General features: G+C 47.7%; 1 long non-coding RNA gene across 1 annotated transcript; it reads right to left on the bottom strand.

Moving 5' to 3' along the window:
• Positions 1–4,325: 4,325 nt before the first annotated feature.
• On the bottom strand, positions 4,326–7,227 carry LOC127301146 (uncharacterized). Its single transcript, XR_007851869.1, has 2 exons — positions 6,825–7,227; positions 4,326–6,736 (listed from the first exon to the last, which is right to left on the bottom strand). It is a non-coding gene; the product is annotated as an uncharacterized lncRNA (long non-coding RNA).
• Between the last annotated feature and the right edge of the window lie 4,385 nt (positions 7,228–11,612).

Here is an 11,612-nt window from a genome sequence, read left to right as displayed (position 1 = left end):
ATCACCGATTTTGTTGTAGCAATTACTTTTCACGCAAAAAATGATACACCATCACCCATTTCTTGTAGCCATTACTTTTCACGCAAAAAACGATAAACCATCACCGATTTTGTTGTAGCCATTACTTTTCACGCAAAAAACAATAAACCATCACCGATTTTGTTGTAGCCATTACTTTTCACGCAAAAAATGATACACCATCAACGATTTGTTGTAGCCATTACGGTAAATGATAAACTATCACGAATTACCATTTTTTTTAGGCATTACTTTTCACGGTAAAATGATAAACTATATCACGAAGTTCCATTTCCGTCAAGATAGTCCGCATTACTTTTTTGTTGAGATATATACCCCCACAACGGTCATCTCCTCCTTAAATTATTGTGTAAACCCCCACAACGGTCACCTCCTCCTTAATTTATTGTGTAAACCCCTACAACGGTCATCTCTCCCTTATAAACACCCACAACGGCCATCCCTTGTGTCAATAGGTTCTGCCTCTCTCTTCTTCGTTCACATACACTTGATCATCCATTGCCATGGCTTCCACGTCTCGGACGCGGAACGGAAGGGGAAGGGGAAGGGGAAGGGGAAGGGGAAGGGGCGGCCGGGGTGGTGGATCATCATCATTGCCACCACCACCGTCGTCAACACTGCCATTGATCATAGAGGAGTTCTTCATCGTCATCTATGAAGACCCTTTGGTCAAGAAGGTACGTATGCGTTCCCACATATATGATGCATGTGATTAATTATGGGCATGTTCTAAAAAACCTTTAATTTCAAACGATCGGTGCTCGATCTCTTTGCAGGCACTCCCAAAAAAGTTTGCGGACTATCTTGACGGCCAGGAGCCAGCTAAGGTGTATCTACGAGCAGCTGACTGCGGTCCTCGTCTCTGGACCGTGGAGGTCCTATTTGACGGACAAGGCCGGATGTATCTCGACAAGGGCTGGGAGAATTTCGCCATCGCGCACGGTGTGGATTTCGGCTGCTACGTACACTTCAAATATGAAGGCGATGATGTGCTCACAGTGAAGGTGTTCGACGGAACAATGTGCAGGAAGTACTACTACTCGACGACGAAGATGCGACGATGAAAGTGACGTCGACGTGAAGCCATGCATCCATCCCCTTTAGAGATCTAGCTATTTTCTATATATTTAGAGATCTAGCTATTTTCTATATATTATGCACAATGTTTAGCATAAGAGTCACTTTAGATTAAACTACGAAAATAGTCATCTGCCATGGGCTGAGGCGGCCCCACAGAGCGGTTCTATATTATATTCTCTAAATAAATAGACAACCCCAGCGGTCATTGGCTGCGGAGGCCCCACAGAGCGGCAATATATGATTTTCTATAAATAAATAGACGACCCCACTGGTCATTGGCTGCGGCAGCCCCACAGAGCGGCAAATATATGTCTTTTCCTGAAAAATAGACGACCCCACTGGTCATTGGTTGCGGCAGCCCCACAGAGCGGCAATATATGTCTTTTCCTGAAAAATATACGACCCCACTGGTTATTGGCTGCGGCAGCCCTATAGAGCGGCCCCATTTGTCATTGGCAGCACCGCGTATAAAATCATGAAATAAAACGGCCCACACGTCAGCGATAGATGGATGGCTGCTCCGACGTGTCTCCTGACCCTACCCGTCAGCACGAGATGGTCAGGGAGGAGCTGCCCCTGTGCGGCCCCACCCGGTCAGACTAACGGTCAAGGCCTCTGACCTGACGGCTACCGGCCGTTCCAGCACTTGTGCGTGTTTCAAACTAGAGGAGGGGAAAACTGAGGAAAAACTAAGGGACTGGGGAAAACTGAGTACAACTAACGAACCAGGGGCACGAAAATAGAAATCCCTAGCAACAATGGTGTTCAAAGTATTCATACTAATATGTTCCATGGGTTTTTTAATTTTCGCATCAAACCATCCATGTCTTAACTCGGGAAAAAGAATAAAAAGCTCCATCTTGCTTTCCATTATGCCAAGCTAGTGTAAAACAAGAAACAAAAAGATGTAATTGCAGGATCTAAAGGAAATAGCTTCGAGTACTTACAACGGCGCCGGAAAATAGCTTAGTAGCCGAGGTCCGGAGTGTGAGTACCTTTTACCTTTCCTCCCCGGCAACGGCGCCAGAAAAGTGCTTGATGTCTACGGGTGCTTCTATTCTTGTAGACACTGTTGGGCCTCCAAGAGCAGAGGTTTGTAGAACAGCAGCAAGTTTCCCTTAAGTGGATCACCCAAGGTTTATCGAACTCAGGGAGGAAGAGGTCAAAGATATCCCTCTCAAGCAACCCTACAACCACAAAGCAAGAAGTCTCTTGTGTCCCCAACACACCTAATACACTTGTCAGATGTATAGGTGCACTAGTTCGGCGAAGAGATAGTGAAATACAAGTGGTATGAATGAATATGAGTGGTAATAGCAATCTGAATAAAATATGGCAACGAGTAAACATGCAACAAAACAGTAAACAAACGGAGATTCGATGCTTGGAAGCAAGGCCTAGGGATCCCGCTTTCACTAGTGGACACTCTCAACAATGATCACACAATAGAACCACTCTACACTCTCTTGTTGGATGATGAACACCAATAATTGTGTAGGATTACACGAACCCTCAATGCCGGAGTTAACAAGCTCCACAATATTCGATATTCATGTTTAAATAACCTTAGAGTGCATGATAGATCAACACAACTACACCAAGTACTAACATAGCATGCACACTGTCACCATCACACTATGAAGGAGGCATAGACCACATCAATACTATCATAGCAATAATTAACTTCATAATCTACAAGAGATTACAATCATAACCTACGCCAAGTACTACACGATGCACACACTGTCACCATTACACCGTGGAGGAGGAATAGACTACTTTAATAACATCACTAGAGTAGCACATAGATGATATTCAACTAGATCACATAAAGAGAGAGATGAACCACATAGCTACAACGGAGCCCTCAGCCCCGGGGGTGAATTACTCCCTCCTCATCATGGAGACAGCGATGGCGGTGAAGATGGCGGTGGAGACGGCGGTGGAGATGACTCCGGGGGCAATTCCCCATCCCGGCAGGGTGCCGGAACAGAGACTTCTGTCCCCCGAATTGGAGTTTCGCGATGGCGGCGGCTCTGGAAAGTTTTCTCTTGTTTCGTCAAGCGGTCTCGAGGATTTAGGTCAGGGAGGCCTAAATAGGCGAAGAGGCGGAGTCGGAGGGGCCACGGGGGACCCACACACTAGGGGGGTGCCCCCCTTGGCCGCGCCGCCCTGTGGGGTGGGGCCCCCTGGCTCCCCTCTGGCCCTTCTTCGGTGCTCTGGAAGCTTCCGGGCAAAATAAGATATTGGGCGTTGATTTCGTCCGATTCCGAGAATATTTCCTTACTAGGATTTCTGAAACCAAAAACAGCAGAAAACAGCAACTGGCCCTTCGGCATCTCGTCAATAGGTTAGTTCCGGAAAATGTATAAATATGACATAATGTATGCATAAAACATGTAGATATCATCAATAATGTGGCATGGAACATAAGAAATTATCGATACGTCGGAGACGTATCACGGTCAAACGGATTCTAAGATACTTTGTTCTCACTCCTACTCTCCGGCTATGGTATCCAAAGCGGTCAACCTTTGAACTCATTGGCTATTCGGATTCTGATTGGGCCGGTGATAAGGTTGACCGGAAGTCTACCTCCGGGGCTTGCCAATTTATTGGCCGGTCATTGGTGAGTTTGTCATCCAAGAAACAAAACTCCACCGCTCTATCCACCGCCGAAACCGAATACATATCTACGGCATCTTGTTGCACTCAATTGTTATGGATGAAGCAAACCTTGAAAGACTATGGTGTGTCTCTTGGTACGGTGCCTCTTCTTTGTGACAATGAAAGTGCAATTAAGATCGCCAACAACCCGGTTCAACATTGTCGCACCAAACATATTGACATTCGCCATCACTTCCTACGTGATCATGTTGCCAATAAGGATATTGATCTCACTCATGTGGGAACAACCTACCAATTGGCGGATATTTTCCCTAAGCCTTTGGATGAAGCCCGTTTTATTAACTTGAGAGGAGAACTTGGTATTCTTGATCCTAAAAACTTGGATTGATTAACTTCTTGTGACGCCCCGGAACCGGTACCATGAGGATCCCAGCGAAAACACCGAAATCCGCACGATATCGATCCAGAGACGCCCTCCGACACGACGTGCGCGACGAATCACACACGTGATGCCAGAGGAATTACCACGAGTAGTAACATTACAACAGGCTTACAATAGAGCCCACAAGATACATATATTACAATAATGACTCCAACGAGTCAAGATACAAATATACAATACAAAGATCCAAATCATACAGAAGATCAAATACGTCCGAGTACGGACAAGATACAAATTGGACTAAGAGTCCTGAAGATAAACGATGGCGTCCATAACCCTGCCCAGGCCAAGCCGGAAGGGTAACCTTGCTAACGTCGTCATCTCGTACCTGTCAAAGTCGGGCCATCGGTTGCCGACAAAAGGGGGAGGAGACAAAAAGAAAGGAAGGCGAGGGTAAGTACCAATGGCACGTACTTGCGAGACAAGACCAGCTATGCTCGCTGGTGGGCGGTATAAACTTCACCCGGCTATATGTGGAGTTTAGCGACAGCAAAGCAACTAACCAATAGAGACACGCTACAACATTCGTCTATTAGAAAAGGTGAGAGAGCGCATAATCTAGCAGTTCTATACTCTGCAATCAAAACCCAGCCGAGGCGATCCCCCTTCGCCAAGAGGTATTGCAAAGGCACACACACTTTTTGAAAGAGTTTTATTAGCAAATTATTAGCAACAGGAAATAAGGTGTAAGTTGTTCTATGATCAAGCTATACAATTTCAAGTCGTCCATAACCGCGGACACGGCTTATCGATAAGATGTACACCCTGCAGGGGTTGCCCAAATGTAACCATACGCATGCTCGAACCCACTTACTACAGGTGGAGTCTCACATCAAGACCGTTCCCAATGCAAGAGAAAGTTTAAGGGGAGCCACCCCACTAAGCTACCCGTGACGAAGTTCGGCCGTACTCCGATACGGACCCAGAGGTTTGTGCCAACGGCTAAGCTAAGTGTGAACAACCTGCTTTCGCTAATCGTTCCACGATATGAGTACAGTACATAATATAAACACCCGAAGGCAACAGGAAGTAAATCGTGCATCGTGCATATGAGCAAATAAAACCAAGGTTGTGGCTCCCAGTAAACAGACTCGAGGAAAGGTAGTGGGTGATGGGGGTCCCACTCCCCCACGTACGGGTAGAGCGCTCAATCTCGGAACAGATAACAAGAACTCGGATCCTAGGGGACATTAGCAAGTCAAAGTTCCGATGCTTTCGCAAAGGGGCTCACAGATGCCTCTGCTTACAATTTTAGTTGTTAACAATAAAGTAAAGTGTGATTATCTCCAACAAATGATATAGCATGTAAAAACCTCCCAACAACCCAACATATCCCGATAACAGATCGAGATAAACAACAGAGCCTAAACACGCCTACGACTCGCAAGGCTGGCAAACAACAAACAATAGGTAGGGCGAGGAGGTGTATCTCGGACATATAGGTAACAGGTGGATAGGACACGTGACACAGCAGAATCGCAACACAAGGATAGCAATAGATCAAAAGAGCATGTAAAAGTAAAATAGGTGAAGGGGTGGGCTCGCCAGTGAAAAGCTGCAGAAGAACTTGTCGGAGAACTCGTCGTATCTCACATCAACACTTCGTGATCCTATCCGGAAGAAGCAAATGCTACAACAAACAACGGATGCAAATCTTACAACTACGGAGAAGAATTCGGCATGCTCAAGATGATATGCATGGCATGGCGAATATGGTGCAATGCAATTTATCCATATTAATCGGAGTCGAAACCCCGAACAAACAAATTAGAGTTGGAGTTGCATTTTCTACCGACAAATTTAAGGGTGGATTAGCATAGCAAACATGGCAGAGGTGCGCTACTTCAATATTAAATGGAGCGGGGAAACCCTAGGCGGTGTCCGAAATACTCCGCGGTTCAATATTAGGTGATATACACAATCTACACGTCACGACATGATGCGAGATGCAAACATGCATATGGATGGCATAATCATGTTCAACATATTTTTCTGAGCAATTTTTATATAAAACACTTTTTATTTGGAGTTATAGTTTAGGAGATATGAATTTCGCAAGATTTAAACATTTTCTGCAAAAACAAAGAAGAGAGGGAAGGCAGGGACGAATTGGGCCGGACCTGCGCAGAGACGGCGGTGGATAGCGGCCTGCCGCGCGCTAGGCGGCGAGAAAGCTAGCTGGCAAGTGGGCTGAGCCCATTTGTGGGAGATGTGGCCTAAACAGAGAAAAGAAAAAAGGTGGGCTTAAATTGCCAGAGCTGGAATTAGAACTCAGGATCTCTCCTTACTGAGAAAAGGATAGAACCATCTGGGCTGCTGTTCAGATCTTGTTAAAGTACTGGTGCGGCCGAAGAAGAACGAACAGGTAGGCAGGGACGAGCTTGAAAACTGCAGCCATGGCCGGGAGATCTGGTCGAGCACGGATCTGGCGATTTAGCGTGAACTAGGACGCGGGAGGTAGCGCGTTCGACGCACGAGTTCAAGGGGAGTCTGTTGGTGGTGGCCTTGGCGCCGGGGAACCACCGGAGGTAGGCCGACGGCGAGCATCTGCGGGAAAACGGCATGGTCAACGTCAGCATGACAACATAGAAGGAGATAGAGTTGGAGGGGAGGTTCTGGAGGACGGGTATCTCACCCTGAACGTGTACGTGTGGCTGGAGATGGCGGGGAAGGAAGGAGGTGGCTGGAATCCTCGCCGGAGTGCAGCAGGTCGGAGATGGAATCGGCGAATTCGCTGTTGATTAGAGCTCTCCCGGCTCGATTCCTTGTACCAGCTTGAAGAGGAGGACGAGGCGCATCTTTTGGTGCCCTCGGAGTGGCGAGGGAAGGTGTGTAGCGGCGGCGCCATAGCAAGGTCGGTGGTTGCTGTGGGGGGTTTCTCCGTGGTGTTCCTGGAGGGGCTTCCCTTTCGTGGAGAAGGGGAAAGGAGAGGGAGCGTGGTTGGCGTAGAGGAGAAGGCGTGTAGAAGATAAGGAGAGGGGGCGCATGAGGGAGCAGGTGAGTGGAGGTCAATGGTGGTTGGGTGGATGGACCACGGTCACGCCATCCATGTGCTCGCTCGGCTGGAAGAAAGCGACCGGGAAAAGATGAGTGTGCTCGGGCCTGCGGTGGGAACAAGGAGAGATGGGCCAGATAAACGAGGGACCCCAGGGATATATAGGTTAGATTTTGTTTTAAGAGAAAAGGAAGAGGAGATTTGGTTAAATAAAACCATATGAGAGGTTAAAATAAAATAGATAAGATTTATAAAAATAATTTTGTTTGTAAAATTACATGGATGATATGATGCATGATGTCATGATGCTGCACAAAAGAAAATAACAAACAAATCTATTAGGGGTAGTATCGGGGGCCGTTACACTTCTTGCACTATATTCTTGCATTTATCTTGCTCTCTAGCTTAGAGGCATAGCACATATGGGGATAGTCATCTTACCATGTCTTGGTATGATGCATACCTATGTGTGCAACATAAATAGACCCAATGTCATTATATGGACCCAAGCATGTCTCTTCGAGGTCTCATGACATTTGCGCTTTCACATAGGGGGAGTAATCCCCCGTCCCTCATTGAGCCTCTATTACAACTTGATTTGACTCTATAAGGCCAAATGATCTTATTGCAAAAATCATTTCAAAATGACTTATGATTCTTGATATATATTTTGAATCATGCCCATTGTTGCTATTTACATCTTGTTTGGATTTTCTCTCCAATGGGTATGCCTAGAGAACTTTGTGTTTCCAACCCCATGCCTATGCTCATCTCATCATCATCTATCTATCTATATGTACATGTCATCATATGAGCATTCATACACATTTACACAATGAATAGGGGCAAAACGAGGCAAAACGAGACAAAACTGGGCAGATTGTCCCTGGCCGGTCTCTAGCCCGGTTGGATCGGCCTCTGGGCCGGACCAGCCAGCCGAGCCCGGTCGACCGGGCGCTCGACCGGCCGCGCGGCTGGTTATGTGTTGGGAGAGGATACCCCTTGGGGTCTTCTTCCTCATTATCCCCCATCTCCAAAACCTCCATGGCCGCCGCCTCCACCACCTCCACCACGTTCTAGGACCTTCCCACCACGAGAATCCTCCCAAACTCCACCAAACCATAGATCGGGTCCGTTGGAACATCTCCACCAAAGGATTTGGTCTCTCTCAAGCTATTTTGGGAGTTCTTGGAGTTTTTGGTTTTCAAGCCCTACCTAGTGTTCTTCTTGCTCTCTTGATCAAGGAGGACCATGTCTTCGGGTAATTTGTTCTCTCTTTCTCTCTATTTCCTAGTCCTCATCACACATTGCAAATCTTTGAGAAGATTTGAGGAAATTTTAGGGTTAGGGTTAGGATTTGTAAGTCCTCATGCCATTAGAGTGTCTCACAGCACAATGCACATACTCCACTCTATTGCTATAGTATATATTCAAGTTTATGATTTTTTGCATGATTTTGTGGTAGAAATTCTGGGCAACACCGCACAAGTCGACAGATCCGGTCACCAGCCCGGTCAACCGGCCTCTCAACCGGCCGGCTCGTCCGGTCTGCCACCCGGTTGGACCGGCCTGTGCACTGGATCGCCCAGTTTTCGCACAATCTCATCAAAACACTTGGATATATGCTATGCTTTTTGGCTTCCCTCTTACTGATGACATGTACACTTACCCCACTGCTATACTCGCTCTATTTCTCATTCACAGATAGTTGGAGCGGTGGAGAACGTGGCACTATTGCCAAGAGAGGAAGGCCTACTGAGCCTCCACCCCGCCGTACTAGTGGCCGCATGCCCACTAAAGCACCTCAGACCACTGACACTGGCAGCTCAGCTGGGGGCAGGCGCAAGACAGTTGCTGGTAAGAGGAAGGACAAGCATGCCGCCCAAGAGGAGGAGGATGAAATAGTGCCAACCTTCAATATAGCAGACGCACATCATGGTGATTGGCAGGATTTGAGGACGGCGAATCCGTATCGCTATGAGCAACGGACTTACACTGGTGGGGACAAGTTCTTCTGGACCAAGACTCAAGAAGCCCTATGTGACGGTTTCTATGACACTCGAGAGTGTATGAAGAATGGTGTTGTTGTGATGCCCAAGGCCATCAACCCTGAAGAGCTTACCTTGCATGAAGCCACAAAGTACCGCTTTGTGGTTGAAACCTTGAAGGGTTTGGGACTGTATGAACTTGTGTGCCTGAAGCCCGATGATGAACAAGAAGATGGCACCTATTGTCCCCTTCTAGTCCGTCAATTCCATTGTACCGTCTTCTTCCATGATGATGAGGACCGCACCATGACTTGGATGACTAGCAAGGAGAAGTACTCTTGCACCTACGCTCAGTTCTGTGCAGCCATGGATTTTGGTGGTGGCCGTGCTCAAGGGTACAGGATTCATTCTCGGCCTAAGCTCACTAAAGGTGACATCTCCTTTTGCTATCCCACTAACCCCACAGCTGGGCCTCCCACTATCTCTGGGATGTACTACTCTTATCTTGTCCTTGGCAAGATGTTCCGTGAGAGTCTCATCAGCAAGTCAGGCGATACCAGTGAAGTCAGGAACTACCACCTGAATCTGATGTACTATTGCCACCCTGCGAGGATAAGGAAAATTGATGGCTGTGATCTCATTCACTGTGAACTGAAGCGTTCAGTTATGGGCCGCATGACTCCCAACTATGCTCAGTATGTTCAGCGGCTCATCAACCACATGGTTCCTCCTCCTCTCAACACTTTTGATGAAAGAGTCATCATGGAACCATTCAAGTTCCCTACTCAGGACGGTCGCCAGGACGTCCCTTCCATGATGCCCTCCACTGAGCGCCCTTCCAAGGAATGCCATGATCCTGCAGCAAGCTCCAGCTACTCTCGGCACCCCCAGCGTGGTGCCGCTCGCTTCTTCTCCAGCATGTGGCAAATGTGCAAGAATACCAATGATGTTGCACATCAAAGTCTTGCTTTGAACCAGGAGACACGGAGGAGACAGAATGAGTTCATGACTGCACGGAATGCTCCTGTTCCTCCTTCTGGCCCTGAGATGGAGCCTGTGGTTGCACCTGCTTGGGAGATGCCTCCCATTACTGATGATATGCTCCAGAACTTCGACCTATCCATGTATGCTCATGGTGGCCCTCCTCCTCGGACTGCTCGTGCTCCTACTCCTACTGATGATGATGGTGATGAGAATGAAGGTGATGCGGCTGCACGTGATGATGGCGAGAGCTCCTACTCCGCTGGGCATGAGTTCTATTGATGGGTGCGCTAGCATCTCTCCTCTTTTCTTCGCCTTTTTGGTGTTCCGATGCCAAAGGGGGAGAAGAGAGTAGAGTGCAGGACCACGGGGTTCTTTGATGGTCACAAGCCATGGGTGTTGCTTGATACGTCTCCGACGTATCGATAATTTCTTATGTTCCATGCCACATTATTGATGATATCTACATGTTTTATGCACACTTTATGTCATATTTATGCGTTTTCCGGAACTAACCTATTGACGAGATGCCGAAGGGCCAGCTGCTGTTTTCTGCTGTTTTTGGTTTCAGAAATCCTAGTAAGGAAATATTCTCGGAATCAGACGAAATCAACGCCCAACATCTTAGAATCCCCGGAAGCATCCAGAACACCCGAGAGTCGCCAGAGGAGAGGCCTGGTGGGCCCAGGAGGGTGGCCGGCGCGGCCCAGGCCCTGGTCGCGCCGCCTTACCCCCTCACCGCCTCTTCGACCCTCTGACGCCGCCTCTTCGCCTATATAAAGGCCCTCGACCTAAAACCTCGAGACGGAAAAGCCACGGTACGAGAAACCATCCAGAGCCGCCGCCATCGCGAAGCCAAGATCTGGGGGACATGAGTCTCTGTTCCGGCACGCCGCCGGGACGGGGAAGTGCCCCCGGAAGGCTTCTCCATCGACACCACCGCCATCTTCATCACCGCTGCTGTCTCTCATGAGGAGGGAGTAGTCCTTCATCGAGGCTCGGGGCTGTACCGGTAGCTATGTGGTTAATCTCTCTCCTATGTACTTCAATACAATAATCTCATGAGCTGCCTTACATGATTGAGATTCATATGATGATGCTTGTAATCTAGATGTCATTATGCTAGTCAAGTGGATTTTACTTATGTGATCTCCGGAGACTCCTTGTCCCACGTGTGTAAAGGTGACAGTGTGTGCACTGTGTGGGTCTCTTAGGCTATATTTCACAGAATACTTATTCACTGTTATGAATGGCATAGTGAAGTGCTTATTTATATCTCTTTATGATTGCAATGTGTTCTGTATCACAATTGGTTAAAAAATCGAAGAAAAGAAAACATTTATCGTTCTGAGAGGATGGCATGCGGGACCCATGAGGCAGCATCCTCAACGTTTATTGTTTATAGAGGCTGACATGTGGGACCCGTGAGCCAGCAGCCTCTCGACAACGTTTTAAAGGC

The sequence above is a fragment of the Lolium perenne genome, chromosome 5 (genome assembly GCF_019359855.2).
Source record: "Lolium perenne isolate Kyuss_39 chromosome 5, Kyuss_2.0, whole genome shotgun sequence".
Taxonomy (NCBI): domain Eukaryota; kingdom Viridiplantae; phylum Streptophyta; class Magnoliopsida; order Poales; family Poaceae; genus Lolium; species Lolium perenne.
This window is presented reverse-complemented; position numbering and strand designations above follow the sequence as displayed.